The 15,651-nt window shown below is 50.9% G+C and overlaps 3 non-coding genes across 3 annotated transcripts; all 3 read right to left on the bottom strand.

The window, feature by feature from the left end:
- Positions 1 to 8,520: 8,520 nt before the first annotated feature.
- Positions 8,521 to 8,619, bottom strand: TRNAC-GCA (transfer RNA cysteine (anticodon GCA)). The gene is made up of 2 exons: positions 8,584 to 8,619; positions 8,521 to 8,556 (listed from the first exon to the last, which is right to left on the bottom strand). It is a non-coding gene; the product is annotated as a tRNA-Cys (tRNA).
- Positions 8,620 to 9,725: 1,106 nt separating this feature from the next.
- TRNAC-GCA (transfer RNA cysteine (anticodon GCA)) lies at positions 9,726 to 9,797 on the bottom strand. Its single transcript has one exon. It is a non-coding gene; the product is annotated as a tRNA-Cys (tRNA).
- Positions 9,798 to 13,012: 3,215 nt separating this feature from the next.
- Positions 13,013 to 13,084, bottom strand: TRNAC-GCA (transfer RNA cysteine (anticodon GCA)). Its single transcript has one exon. It is a non-coding gene; the product is annotated as a tRNA-Cys (tRNA).
- Between the last annotated feature and the right edge of the window lie 2,567 nt (positions 13,085 to 15,651).

Here is a 15,651-nt window from a genome sequence, read left to right as displayed (position 1 = left end):
AATTTCTAGTGTAGGGGCCAGCGTTCTGGCGTAATGGGTTATGCCACTGCCTGCAATACCGGCATCCCATATGGGTGCTGGTTCCAGCCTCAGCTGCTCCACCTCCAGTCCAGCTCCCTGCTATGGCCTGAGAAAGCAGTAGAAGATGGCCCATGTCCCTGGGCCCCTGCACCTGTGTGGGAGACCCAGACAAAGCTCTTGGCTCCTGGCTTCGACCTGGCCCAGCCTTAGCCATTGCAGCCATTCTGGGAGTGAACCAGTGGATGGAAGATCTATCCCTCTCTCTGTCTCTCCTCTCTCTGTAACTCTGCCTTTCAAATAAATAAAATGTGTCTTTAAAAAAAAAAAAGAAATTTCCAATGTAGCACTTTCAAACTAAAAAAATGCTTAATTATTTTTTATTTATTTGCGAGGCAGAGAGACACAGAGACAGCAAGAGCCCCCTTCTGTTGGTTCACCCAACAGAAATGCTTGCAATAGCAGGGGCTGGCAGGACCAAAGCTGGCAGCAACCCAATTATTATTATTTTTTAAAGCCATCGTTCTGTTTTTCTTTTTCTTAAGATTTATTTATTTATTTGAAAGTCAGAATTACACAGAGAGAGAAGGAGAGGCAGAGAGAGAGAGAGAGGTCTTCCATCTGCTGGTTCACTCTCCAATTGGCCGCAACAGCCAGGAGCCAGGAGCTTCTTCCAAGTCTCACACGTGGGTGCAGGGGCCCAAGGACTTGGGCCATCTTCTACTGCTTTCCCAGGCCACAGCAGAGAGCTGGATGGGAAGAGGAGCAGCTGGGACTAGAACCGGCGACCATATGGGATGCCAGCACTACAAGCCAGGGCGTTAACCCGCTACACCACAGCACCAGCCCCAGGAACCCAATTATTTGGGTTAACCACTGATAGGTTCCTAGAGTCCTTACTGGCAGAAACCGGGGCTGAGAATCAAACCCAGGGTCTCCAGTGTGGGACACAGGCATCGTAAATGCCAGGCCAAATGCCCACTCCCAGTGTCTTCTTTTTTTTTTTTTTTTTTAAGATTCATATATTGACTTAAAAGCCAGAGGCAGAGAGAGAGAGAGGTTTTCCATATGCTGGTTCTCTCCCCAAATGGCCGCAACAGTTAGAGCTGAGCTGATCTGAAGCCAGGAGCCAAGAGCTTCCTCCGGTCTCCCGTGTGGGTGCAGGGACTGAGTCTTGGGCCATCTTCTGAGCTGGATCAGAAGTGGAGCAGCTGGGACTCGAACTGCTGCCCCGTGGGATGCCGGCACTGCAGGCGGCGGCTTTATCCGCTACGCCACAGCCGCACCCCACCGCCGCCAAGTGTAGCGTTCTAAAAGCCATGGTTTTACCAAGTAAAATGAGTTACGGGAATGGAGAGCATATGCTAGCAGACAAAATCTAAGAAATGAGAAAAAAAGTCCAAGTTAATCCAAAAGAATGCAAGAAATGAAAACTGGAAGAAAAGTGGAACAAGGAGAAGCAGACAGTTGGGATAAGTCCTGACACATCAAGTTACCGGGCCAAATGGGTTTCGCAGGGCTGCCATGAGGAAGACCCACACGCTGGGGAGCTTAAAACAACAGAACTTGCTTTTCTCACGGCTCTGGAGGGAAGAAACCTGAAATCAAGTTGTCAGCAGGGCCTGAGGGATCCCGGGGCAGGACTGTTCCACATCTTTCTCCCACGGTCCTTGGCTTGTGGACCCATCACTCAACCCCTGCCCCCGCACACGGCATGCTCTTCATACCTGTGTCTTCACATGGCCTTACAGTAGGGACACCGGTATTGTGGGACTAGGCCCTCATTGGACTACACAATTACAAATAAGGTCACGTGCACAGGTACACAATGGGGTAAGAGCATGTTTACAGCATCAACACCTCACTCCAGGACACAACGCACCCCATAACACATGGCGTCCCTCTGAAATTCATGGAGAACTTCGGGAAATAATGTTTGTCGAATTCATACAGCATGTTGCATATAGCTGTATTTGTTCATGTTAGTGTGTTTGTGGTGTGACTATATTACAAATTATTTATTCTAATGTTAATAGAGTTTTTTCAAATTTGCAAATTTTGTGGACTATGGTTTAATGAACATTCAAGAACATGTCTCATATGCACCTCATATCTTAGGATTATTAGAATTATTATCTTAGAATTATTAGACATAGGATAGGCTTATACAGATGTTTCTTTGCTGGTGCTAGAGTTATGTCCTGATAAACCGCACGTGATACAGGGCCGGTGCTGTGGCGTAGCAGGTAAAGCCACTGCCTGCAGTGCCAGAATCCCATATAGGCGCCAGTTTGAGTCCTGGCTACTCCACTTCGGATCCAACTCTCTACTATGGCCTGGGAAAGCAACAGAAGATGTCCCAAGTCCTTGGGCCCCTGCACCTGCATGGAGGACCTGGAAGAAGCTCCTGACTCTTGGCTTCAGATTGGTGGAGCTCCAGCCATCGCAGCCATTTGGGGAGTGGACCAGCAGATGGAAGACCTCTCTCTCTCTCTCTCTGCTTCTGCCTCTCTGTAACTCTGCCTTTCAAGTAAATAAATAAATCTTTAAAAAGATATGATAGCTGGGATAACCACTTTAAAAAATAAATGAAAAATAAAAAATTAAAATAAACCTCTGTGCCACCAAAAAAATAAAATATAATAAAGTATTTGTTAAAGTCTTCTACATATTTTTCTGTGAGCCTTCTTTTTTTCTTTATGATTTATAGGTATTCTTTTTATATTCTCGATTCTGCATTTTATGGGATAAAATATGGTTCAAATATGACCTTCCACTCATTACTGGCTTTGTCATATTGTTTTTAAAAAGAGTTTTTTATTTATTGTGAAAGGCAGAATTACAGAGAGAGAGGGAGAGAGAGACAGAGAGAGATCTTCCATCCTCTGTTTCACTCCCCACAAGGCTGCAATGGCCAGGGCTCGGCCAGGCCAAAGCCAGGAGCCAGGAGCTTCTTTCAGGTCTCCCACGTGGGTTCAGGCTTCCAAACACTTGGGCCATCTTTCGCTGCTTTCCCAGGTGCATTAGCAGGGAGCTGGATTGGACGTGGAGCAGGTGGGGCATGAACTAGCGCCGACATGAGGAGCTGATGTCACAGGCAGCGGTCTTACCCACCATCACACAACACCAGCCTGGCTTTTTCTGGCTTTTTCGTATTCTGGAGTATTCTCTGTGTCTTGTTTTAGAAATAATTCGGTATCTCTAATCAGGGATATATTTTCTTATTTTATCTTCTAAATGTTTTATTGTTTCATCTTTAACTTATGTCTATGATCCTTCTGGAACTGATTTTTCTGGAGGCAAAGTGATGCCCATTTTCCCCAACAAATCTTCTTCCGCTAGTCCATGCACACATGGGTCTGTTCTTAAACTATTTTCTGTTCCATTGATCTGCCTAGCTTTCCCTGTGCCAAAATGCTCATTTTCATAATCACTATTGCAATGTAACTTAGGTGTCAGGTAGAACGAGTTATCTTGTCACATAATTTTACAGTTAGCTTCATTCACTTGTCTCACCAAAAATAAAACATGTCAATAATTTGTTTGAAATTGCTTGGAATGTCTAAACCAATTTCAGGAGAACTGAGACATTTATGATACCAGATATGAAAAATTTTATCCTGTCTAAAAATATATATAATTTCTCACGAGGTTTTATTTTTTAAAATATTTATTATTTTTATTTGAGAGGCAGATGGAGAGAGGGAGAGTCAGAGAGAAAGAGGTCTTCCATCCACTGGTTCACTCCCCAAATCACCACAATGGCCAGAGTTGGGCTGATCCAAACCAGGAGCCAGGAGCCAGGAGCTTCTTCCAGGTCTCCCATGTAGGTGCAGGGGCCCAAGCACTCGGGCCATTTTCCACTGCTTTCCCAGGCCATTAGCAGAGAGCTGGGTCAGAAGTGGAACAGCCAGGACTCGAACCAGTGTCCATGTGGGATGGCAGTGCGGAGGCTTACCCTACTACACCACAGTGCCAGTCCCAAGGTTTTTTACTTTTAAAGATCTTGTTCATATTTTCTTTGAGTTATTTTTGATTCTTTTAAGCTATAATAAATATTATCTTCATACAATTTAAGTTGCCTGAAGTGGCTGAAATATACAACTATAATTGAAAGATATTTTCTTTTTTTTTTTTTTTTAAAGATTTATTTATTTATTTGAAAGACAGAGTTACAGGGAGGCACGGGCAGAGAGAGAGGTCCTCCATCCACTGGTTCACTCCCCACATGGCCACAATGGCTAGAGCTGCGCTGATCTGAAGCCAGGAACCAGGAGATTCTTCCGGGTCTCCCACGCAGGTGCAGGGGCCCAAGGACGTGGGCCATAGCAGAGAGCTGGATAGGAAGAGGAGCAGCTGGGACTGTAACTGGTGCCCATATGGATGCCAGCACTGCAGGCAGTGGCTTTACCCTCTGTGCCACAGCTCCCGCCCTGAGAGATATTTTCTAATTGTATTATTGTCATAAAACGCACACAACAAATCACTTACCATCTTAACCCTTTTTAGTTACATAGCTCAGTGGTACTGAAAACAGTCACAATGTGCGACCATCACCACCAGCCACCTCCAGAACGCCTCATCTTGTGAATCTGAAATGCTGAACCTGCTAGACAGTAACTCCCGTTCTCCCCTCTCCCCAGCCCCTGACAACCTGGATTCTACATCCATCTCTGTGACGCTGACTACTCCGAGTAGCTCTGTAGGTGGAATCACACAGTGTTGGTCTTTCTGGTAACTGGCATATTCCCTTCGCTCAGTTTCCTCGCTGTTCCTGCATGATGTAGCACGCATCAGAGCGTCCTTGCTTTCAAGGCCAAGTAATATCCCCCCGCAGGGATGTGCCGCACTTGGCTTCTCCATTCACCCACTGAGGAACACCTGGGGTGCTTCCAGCTACTGCGAGGATGCTATGAGCATGGCTGCACAAATATTTATTCGAAACCCTGCATTCGAGTTCTTTGGGCATACACACTGAAGTGAACCTGCTGGAGCCGGGGCCAGCCTTGTGGCATAGCGGGACAAGCCACCTCCTGCGACACTGGCATCCCATTATCGTGTCCCAGCTGCTCCACATACAGACCAGTTCCCTGGCAGTGGCCTGGGAAAAGCAATGGAAGATGGCCCAAGTGTTTGCGCTGTGACCCTTGTGGGAGACCTGGATGAAGCTCCTGGTGCCTGGCTCCAGCCTGGCCATTGTGGCCACTTGGGGAGTGAATCAGCAGATGGAAGATCTGTCTCTCCCTCTCTCTGTGTAACTGTCAAACAAATAAATAAATCTTTTGTTAAAAAAAGAAACTGCTGGATCATATAATAATTCTATCTTTAATTTTTTTTGAGGAACTGCCATACAGTTTTCCATAGCAGCTCTACCAATCAATTTATATTCCCATCAACAAGGCACAAGGATCCACATTTCCCCAGATCCTTGCCAAACACTGTTTGAGAGAGAGAGACATAGAGAGAGAGGTCTTCCATCCACTGGTTCACTCCCCAAATGGCCACAATGGCTGGAACTATGCCAATCCAAAGCCAGGAGCTTCTTCCAGGTCTCCCACACAGGTGCAGGGGCCCAAGGACTTGGGCCATCTTCCACTGCCTTCCGAAGCCATAGAAGAAAGTTGAATCAGGGCCGGCGCCGTGGCTTAACAGACTAATCCTCCGCCTTGCGGCGCCGGCACACCGGGTTCTAGTCCCGGTTGGGGCGCCGGATTCTATCCCGGTTGCCCCTCTTCCAGGCCAGCTCTCTGCTATGGCCCAGGAAGGCAGTGGAGGATGGCCCAAGTGCTTGGGCCCTGCACCCGCATGGGAGACCAGGAGAGGCACCTGGCTCCTGGCTTCGGATCAGCACGATGCGTCGGCCGCGGCGGCCATTGGAGGGTGAACCAACGGCAAAAAGGAAGACCTTTCCCTCTGTCTCTCTCACTATCCACTCTGTCTGTCAAATAAATAAAGAAAGAAAGAAAGAAAGTTGGATCAGAAGTGGAGCAGCTGGGACTCAAACCAGCGCCCACATGGGACGCCGGCACTGCAGGCGGCAGCTGTACCTGCTACACCACAGCACTGGCCCCTCTATATATTCTCCATATTAATTCATTATCAGGTATATGATTTACAAGTATTTTCTCCCATTCTGTAAGACTGCCTTTGCACTTTGTAGATATTATCTTTTTTATCCCCTAAAGATTTATTTATTTATTTGAAAGGTAGAGTTACAGAGACAGAGACAGAGAGAAAGTCTTCCATCCACTGGTTCACTCCCCATATGGCTGCAATGGCCGGAGCTGCGCTGATCCAGAGCCAGGAGCCAGGAGCTTCTGCTGGGTCTCCCATGCGGTTGCAGGGGCCCGAGGACATGGGCCATCTTCTACTGCTATCCCAGGCCATAGCAGAGAGCTGGATGGGAAGTGGAGCAGCTGGGACTGTTACTGGCGCTCATATAGGATGCCAGCACTGCAGGCGGCGGCTTTACCTGCTACAGCACAGTGCTGGCCCCTCATTACTTTCTATCCTGTGTTCATCAGGCTTTTGTCTCTCCATGCTTTATTTCTTTTTTCTTTCTTTCCTCCTTTTTTTTTTTTTTTTTTTTTTTGACAGGCAGAGTGAGACAGTGAGAGAGAGAGAGAGACAGAGAGAAAGATCTTCCTTTTTCCGTTGGATCACCCCCCAAATGGCCACTACGGCTGGTGCACTGCGCCGATCCGAAGCCAGGAGCCAGGTGCTTCTCCTGGTCTCCCATGCGGGTGCAGGGCCCAAGCACTTGGGCCATCCTCCACTGCCTTCCTGGGCCACAGCAGAGAGCTGGACTGGAAGAGGAGCAACCGGGACAGAACCAGCGCCCCAACCGGGACTATAACCCGGGGTGCCGGCGCCGCAGGTGGAGGATTAGCCTAGTGAGCCATGGCACCAGCCCATGCTTTCTTTCTTTCTTTTTTTTTTTTTTTTTTTTTTTTTTTTTACTTTTTGACAGGCAGAGTGGCTAGTGAGAGAGAGAGGCAGAGAGAAAGGTCTTCCTTTTGCCATTGGTTCACCCTCCAATGGCCGCCGCGGCTGGCGCTGTTTTGAAGGCAGGAGCCAGGTGCTTATCCTGGTCTCCCATGCAGGTGCAGGGCCCAAGGACTTGGGCCATCCTCCACTGCCTTCCCGGGCCATAGCAGAGAGCTGGCCTGGAAGAGGGGCAACCGGGACAGAATCCGGCGCCCCAACCGGGACTAGAACCCGGTGTGCCGGCGCCACTAGGTGTAGGATTAGCCTGTTGAGCCACGGCGCCAGCCGCTTTATTTCTTTTTTTAAAAAATGTTTATTTATTTAGCTAGAGAGAGAGTATGAGAGACACAGGAAGAGAGAGAAAGATCTTTCACCTATCCACTGGTCCACTCCCCATATGGCCCCAACACAGCACGGGGCCAAGCCAAATCCAGGGGCTTTGTCTAGTTTCCCATGTGGGTGCAGGGGCCCAAATACTTGGGCTATCTTTTGCTGCTTTTCCCAGGTCATTGGATCAGAAATGGAGCAGCCAGGACACGAACTGGCTCCCATATAGGATGCCAGCGTTGCAGTGCGGTCTAACCTGCTGTATCACAGTGCTGACTCCAAGATATCTTAACATAATTCCAGTGCTTAGGTTCCTCCGGGCCATTCATATTCTACAAATCCCAGCCACAGGTTTCTACAGTGGCTGCTATTCTTTCCGTTTCTTCTATCGCTCCAGGTCCATGTCGGAAGCCAGAGCTGGGTTTGGCAGTGCCTGCCCTGTGGGGCACCCAGAGTTCTTCGGACTCCCATGCTCCCCTTCCGGAGAGTCCACTCCCCCTTCGGCCGCCTCTTCTGGAGTGAAATCCGCACCCGGAGCCCAAGCAGACGCCATGTGGCGCTGTAGCTTCCTGTGTCCCATCTCCCCGCCTCTCCCTGTGGGGTTTCCTGTCTAACCAGTCGGCTCCTTTGATGCTTTTAACGAGCTGGTTTTCTTTTTTTCCAGATTTTATTTGTCCTCATTGGAAAGATCGTTTCAAAATGTCTTTGTTCATCAAAGAAAGTGAAGAATCCTCTGCGAGATTTTTCACACCCATTTACGTAGCATTTTTCTTACATCTTAAGTATTTTAAAAGTATTATATAAGGTGGTGCCTACTGCTGGCCGTCCTACCAAGCCAATACTGACCCAGGGTAAGAAAGGAAAAGTGACAGCAGAGAGGGAGAAAGAGCGGCCGGGGTCTGGAGGAGAGGAAGCTCCTCTGAGCTCCCGGGAAAGGGAGTGGGACTGCTTTTGACCTCATTTTCAAATCACTACAGGTTGCCTGCAAGAGTTCCCAGCACAGGTGGGGCTGGGCTGAGCTAGCTTGAACCTGACCTTCAGGGAGGGGTCGCTTTTGTCCAAACAATGGATGGAGAGGATTCTTATGTCCTGAACTGGACTCTAAATCTTATTACCAAAGGCAACATGTGGGGAAGAAGGGGCAGAAATCCCGGCCCCTGAGTCAGTGATCAAAAACATTAAGGAAACAGGGGGCACCTGGATTTGAACCAGGGACCTCTTGATCTGCAGTCAAATGCTCTTCTTCTTGATCTGCAGTCAAATGCTCTACCCCTGAGCTATACCCCCATGCATGGATGGCTCCTCATTAGTACCTTTTCATCCATGGCACCACACCCAGGCTACGTACATATTTATAATCTGCTATTTTGTTTGTCTATTCTGGAAACCGGCACGCTTTCTCCACTGCAGCCTCCCCTCCTCCTTCCCTCTCCACCAGCTAGCTCCCCCCACCCCCGCCCCGCCTCCAGCCCTCCTCTCTCTAGCACTGCGGTAAAGGCACAGCACAGGTCTCTACACCCAGAAAGGGCATTTGACTGTAGTGTCCCCCTTAAGCCCACACTCAGGTGCTGGGCCTGCGTCTTTAAAGAACCTCGCACACAGCCCAAGGAGAGCTCCTCCAAACTCCGTGACCTTGGGGGAGGGGCCCATTACACCATTCAGTCATTCACTCAGGGCCTTTGTTAGATTCCAGGCCACACTGAGATATTGTATCCATCATCCACAGGGACACAAATACCACCTCGCCCCTGTTCCTCAAGTAGTCTTAATTCAAATGAGAGTCAAACCTGTAAGCCAGAACACTTCCAGGCGAGTGGGGGCAGGCAGTAAGGAGCTCCTCTTCCTGGGAGAGTCAGGAGGGGCTTCCTGGAGGAGTCGACGAGGAAGACCTTCCAGATGAAGAAGCTGGGCAGGCCTTCAGCAGGGAGGAGTGAGAACGAAGATGTATAACAGGGAGCCGGGGTTCTGGATCACAGCGAGGCTGCGACTGACGTGACTGGGAAGGCGGGCTCATCCACCGCAGACATCTCCATGTGTTAGAGGCTCCGTCCTCAGTGTGCTGGGGGATCCCTGCGGGCAGTGTGGACGCTTCCCCCACCTGTGCGCCCACTCTGCTGGGACAGAGCAGAGCTGAGGCCAGCACCATGCCCTGGAGACTCCAAATTTGTTCCCTTTATAAAGTTAGCCTGCAGCAGGTATTTCATGAGAGCGAGCACAGTGGAGTGGCTTGGCTGATGTCTTTCTAGAGCAGAGAGAATCCAGAGCAGAGCACAGCTGATACCTGGGACACAAGTTAGGAGTGAAGGGCCAATGGCCATTATTTCCCCCTTTCTTATTTACTAAGACCTCAGGAGTTTTTCTCTCCCTCTGGAGTCTAAAAGTGAGCCCAGCTAAGGGGGCACCCGGATTTGAACCGGGGACCTCTTGATCTGCAGTCAAATGCTCTACCCCTGAGCTATGCCCCCCAGGCCTGCCATAACCTCTTAATTATATCTTTTGAACTGTACAGGTGGTTGGTGTTTCTGAACTTGTAATAGCCATGTCCCTGGGAGGGGCAGCCAGCCCCCCGCCAGCCTGGCCCTTGCACTCATGGGTCCCCTGTAAACACCCACTGACCATCTTCCAAGCGCAAGGCCCATCTTTCTTCCCTCTGCTCCGCCCACCATAGACAGGCGTTGGCTTTCCCAGATTAACTGAACCCTGGTCTCCTCTTTTCACGCACTAGGGGGCACTGTGGAGCAGAGGGGTCTGCACCAGGAGAGGAGCGGGTCTGGGACAAGACCTGGCCACCACTGCCCCGCCTCCAGTGTCCACAAGGGCTCCAGGCAAAGGCAGCTGTGCTGTCCACCCAGGCTGGGGAGGGTCCTCCACACTCCGGGCCAGCCCGCTGGGGAAACTGCACACCTACTGTGCCGCCTTCTTTCCCCAAGGGCGGGATATTTTCCGTTCCCATGGACGGCAGGGGAGGAAGACAGCCAACCAGCCAGCCCGCTAGCCCAGCCGAAGGAGTCCCCCGGCCCTGTCTCCAGGGCCACTCACGGTCCTCTGAACCCTGGTGGCACGGCCAGCGGCTGGCTCCCACCCCACCCCTGCATCGCCTTTTGCCACCCCCACCACGGGGGTAGGGAGGAGGTTTGAGTGGGAAATGGGCCTGGGGAGCCCAGGTTGCCCAGGGCATGTGACCAGGCTCTGAGGGCCAGGAGTGCAGAGGAGCCCACAACAGCCAGCGCCGAGACAGGACCAGAGATGCCGCCGTGAAGATAACCCGGAAGCCACTGGGACACTGGGATGGGAGAAGGAAGTCAGGGTTTCCAGGTAACTGTGGTTGCAGAGAGAGAACCCTAAGGAAGCATAGTAGAAAAGTGGAATTATTCAGGAGAGAGCGGTGGGCTGCAGGCAGCGGCAACCCGGGGAGGGCATGCCAGAGGAGCAGTTCACAGCAGCAGCCGGGGAGACCGCAGGGACCCAGCCGTTGCCCTTGTGTTACACCTGGCCTCAAAGGCTCAGACTTGCAATGTTGATCCATTCATCCCATAAAACATAAATATGCACCTGGCATTGTGGCGTGGCAGCTTAACCACCACCTGCAACACTGGCACCCATATCAGAGCCAGTTGGTATCCTGGCTGCTCTGCTTCAGATCCAGCTTCCTGCTAACCTGCCTGGGAAAGCAGCGGAAGATGGTCCAGGTCCTTGGGCTCCTGCATCCACGTGGGAGACACAGAGGAAGTGCCATGCTCCTGGCTTCTGCCTTGCCCAGCCGCAGTCTGTGTGGCCATCTGGAGGATGAACCAGCGGCAGATGGGAGATCTGTCTCTAAGTGTCTCCCCACTTCTCGGTCACTCTTTCAAATAAGGAAATCTTTAAAAACATAAGTGTTTTATTTTACATAGAAAATATCATATTTTCGGCCGGTGCCGCGGCTCACTAGGCTAATCCTCCGCCTTGCGGCGCCGGCACACCGGGTTCTAGTCCCGGTCGGGGTGCCGGATTCTGTCCCAGTTGCCCCTCTTCCAGGCCAGCTCTCTGCTGTGGCCAGGGAGTGCGGTGGAGGATGGCCCAGGTCCTTGGGTCCTACACCCCATGGGAGACCAGGAGAAGCACCTGGCTCCTGCCATCGGATCAGCGCGGTGCGCCGGCTGCAGCGCGCTGGCCGCAGTGGCCATTGGAGGGCGAACCAACGGCAAAAAGGAAGACCTTTCTCTCTGTCTCTCTCTCACTGTCCACTCTGCCTGTCAAAAAAAAAAGAAAAAGAAAAAGAAAATATCATATTTTCTGTGGTTTGAAGGTTGTGTGTCTACCCCCAAACTCATGTTGAACGTTTCTAAATATTAGCCTTACCTATTTATGAGAGAGAGAAAGAAAGAGAGGTAAAGAGAGGGAGACGGGGGGGGGGGGGTAGACAAAGGGAGAAGAAGAGGGAGAGGGAGACAGTGAGGGAAAGAATGGGAGAAGGGGAGAGAGTGAGAGGGAGATGGGGAGAAGGAGCTCCCACCCACTGGTTCGCTGCATGGGTGCCCACAGTGGCCCTGGGCCAGAGGCTGAAGCCAGAAGCTGAGAACTCAACCCAGGTCTCCCGTGGGGGGGCGGGGGGCACTGACGCCGTCTCTGCTGCTTCCCAGCGTCTGCATCAGCAGGCAGCTGGGGCAGGAGCAGAGCCAGGAACTGAACTCTGATCCAGCACGTGGGTATCTTGACCACCAGGCCACACGTGCGCCCCTCAAGCTTTGATCGCCGTCGTCTCAGTGCTGGGAACTGAAACCTTCTAAAGCGATTAGGCTAAGAGGACACGATGCCTGTCTGTGGGCATGGGCTGATTTTCAGGGCTGGGTTACTTGCCTGGAGAGCAAGTTGCTGTAACGTGTGTCCACCCTGCTGTTTCTCTTCTGCAGGCACGCAGACAAGGACGTCCTGACGACATCAGAGAACAGAGGGGAGGGTCAGCTGGTGCACTGAAACTCCGATCAAGGCGGACGGCGTTATTGTGGGAGGCCCAGAGGAGGCTCCTGGCTCCTGGCTTCGGATCGGCGCAACTCCGGCCATTGCGGTCAACTGGTGAGTGAACCATCGGATGGAAGACCTCTGTCTCTCTCTGTGTAACTCCGACTTTCAAATAAATAAATAAATCTTTAAAAAAAAGAACATATCTTAGCACCCAAGGCACCGTCCCACTGCAGAGGCGACGTGACCATCCTCTCAGTCTCCAGTCTCCAGGAGAGGCCTTGAGCCCAAGGCCAAGGGCTCTTCTGGTATTGAGCAGACCACAAGCAGAAACCATCTTCCTGGCGAGTCTTTGTCAGTTGAAAAACAGCGCCGCTAAGCACACTCAGCTCGTTGCATCAATATCTCAATGCTCGGCTCATCAAATCAATATGGCAACACTCAGCTCATCCCATCAGTATCACAACGCATCAATATCACAGTGCTCGGGTGTCTCTTCCCTGTCTTGTCCCCCTCCAACCCAAAGATTGCTGGGCCAAGCCAGGTTTTGTTTTGCTTCACGTTACCTGATCGCATCACTCCCTCTGGTGGACAGAGATTGACTGTTTATCTAGCATCCATTTCTCCCGCCCCTCAAGATTCTTGTTTTTCTCCTTCTCCTGGCTTTCTTTTGCCCCCAAATCCTGCCTCCAAAACAGGAGCTCCTCTAAGGTGGTGGGTTATATGAGTCAAGAAAACAAGGGGGCACCCGGATTTGAACCGGGGACCTCTTGATCTGCAGTCAAATGCTCTGCCACTGAGCTATACCCCCTGGCTGGGAGGTTGTTTCTCACCAGCATCATTTCAGCTGTAGAATCTCATTGCACTAACACTGGTAAATTTCAGCTGCTATAAAATAAGAGAAGGAATTCACTGGGGCCACAGCATTGGAAATATCAGAGAACTCGACTTCCAGGAACTCCAATGCTCTCACGACTCCCTCCAGCTTTCGTTTCGGATTTTCTCTTGGATCAATTTTTGTGTTTCACAGCGGGCTCCCCACACAGCTGAGACCCTGCCTCCAATCCGTGTACACTCACATCATTGTGCTCCGGTGGTCACAGAATAAAAGGCTTGCGTCTGGAAATTGCTAGGGCAGGACTCCGATCAGTTTGGCTTGGTTCTGTGCCTGTGCATGACCAAACGTTGCCACCAAGGAGCGGGGTGCACGAGAGGTATCAGCACTTCAGGAGTGAGGCTTGTAAGAACAGCTCCCCTCCTACTCAGAACATATGTCCATAGTGTGAGAGGATGGACAGTTCTCCTAAAGTGGTCAGGGGCAAGCGACACATGGCCCCAGGGGCCATGCCTGCAACAGTAGGGAGGGCCTTCCCAGGGGAGTCCACCTGCAAGGCAGCCCAGCAGCCTGCGGCTTCTGCTGCCCACAGCCATGCACAGCCCTACGGTCAGATTCCTTGTTGGCCATCTTTCTCTCGCCTAACAAGCATCTAGTGGGTGCCTACTATGTGCCTGACCCTAATAATCACACAGCTCCTGCCTCAGCACCTAACAGCCTAGGAAAGTGCCTGGAGTGTCAACAAATGATAACAGGGTGTGAACTGGTACTGTGGGCACGCCAGAGAGCATCAATCGTGAGCCTGGCCAGAGACTGGGGCGATAACATACCCTGCGTTTGAAATGGGTGCTGCATTCTGAGGAGCCTACCTAATAAAGAGGGAGATGGGCAGGAGTTCCAGGCGGAAGCGGCAGCAAGATCAAAGGAATCCGCGGTGCTCTGACAAGAAGGTTCATCCACGTGGAGTTGGCTGAGGTGGGAGAGGAGGTGAGGCCCGAGGGCAGTCTGTGGCACAACAGGATTCCCATGCTGACTCAATAAGCAACACGGGCCCTGAGTGTTTGGATTATTTATTTGCAAGGCAGAGTGACAGACAGACAGAGAGGTTTTCCTTCTGCTGGTTCACTCCCCAGATGGCCACAACAGCCAGAACTGAGCAAATACGAAGTCAGGAGCCAGGAGCTTCTTCTGTCTCCCAAATGGGTATGCTGCTTTCCCAAGCCAATAGCAGGGAGCTGGACTGGACGTGGAGCAGCCAGGACTTGAATCAGGGCCCATATGGGATGCCGGTGCTGCAAGCAGAGGCTTAACCCACTACGCCACAGCACTGGCCCCTGTGCAATAAAATTGAAACTTCTAGGTTTGGCAAACAGGGCTAGATGTCTAAAATCATGATGTTGGTCGACCAGGCTGTCTTTTTATTATTATTATTATTAAAGATTTATTTATTTATTTGAAAGTCAGAGTTACACACAGAGAGAAAGAGAGGCAGAGAGAGAGAGAGGTCTTCCATATGCTGGTTCACTCCCCAAATGGCCGCAATGGCTGGAGCTGCGCCGATCCGAAGCCAGCAGCCAGGAGTTTCTTCCAGGTCTCCCACATGGGTGCAGGGGCCCAGGGACTTGGGCCATCTTCAACTGCTTTCTCAGGTGAATTAGCAAGGAACTGGATCAGAAGTGGAGCAGCCGGAACTTGCTGGTTGCAGGCTGAGGCCCAACCCACTACGCCACAATGCTAGCCCCATTATCTTACATCTTAATTACATCTGCCAAAACCTTATTTCCTACTTTTTTAATTAAAGGAGCTTCCAGCTGGATTTGAGCTGGAAAGACCACTAGATCATGCTGATCATATTCCAGTAGAGAGCCAATTTCTTTTTTTTTTTTTTAATTAATTTATTTGACAGGTAGAATTACAGACAGTGAGAGAGAGAGAGAGAAAGGTCTTTCCCAAATGGCCGCCACAGCCGGCGCTATGCTGATCCGAAGCCAGGAGCCAGGCGCTTCCTACTGGTCTCCCAGGCAGGTACAGGGGCCCAAGCACTTGGGCCATCCTCCACTGCCCTCCCAGGCCACAGCAGAGATCTGGACTGGAAGAGGAGCAATCGGGACTAGAACCCGGCACCCATATGGGATGCTGGCGCCGCAGGTGGAGGATTAACCAAGTGAGCCACAGTGCCAGCCTGCAAAAACCTTATTTCCAACTTAGGTCATACTCACAAGTGCAGGGATTAGGACTTGGCCAGGTCTTTTTGGGGAACCAATTCAACATACGATGTGCTAGCAGCAATTGCAGCAACGCATACAGCTTTGTATCATTGCGGGGAGATGGATATTAGGCTGGGTAGGAGAGGACTTATCTTCAAGAATACCCTCCCCCAAGAATCAGAATCCAATACCCCTGCAAGGAGACTTGGAACCAGTCTTAAGCATCTACTGAAAATGCTCCTTGAAAATTGGGCAGGGCAATGGTCCATCATATATGGAGTGAAAATTCTAGAAACCATGGCGATGAGGAAGGGATCAGAAAGTTCTTGGGGGTGG

Source organism: Lepus europaeus, chromosome 1, assembly GCF_033115175.1.
Source record: "Lepus europaeus isolate LE1 chromosome 1, mLepTim1.pri, whole genome shotgun sequence".
NCBI lineage: Eukaryota > Metazoa > Chordata > Mammalia > Lagomorpha > Leporidae > Lepus > Lepus europaeus.
The sequence above is the reverse complement of the archived record's forward strand: the minus strand, read 5'-3'. Positions and strand labels throughout refer to the sequence as shown.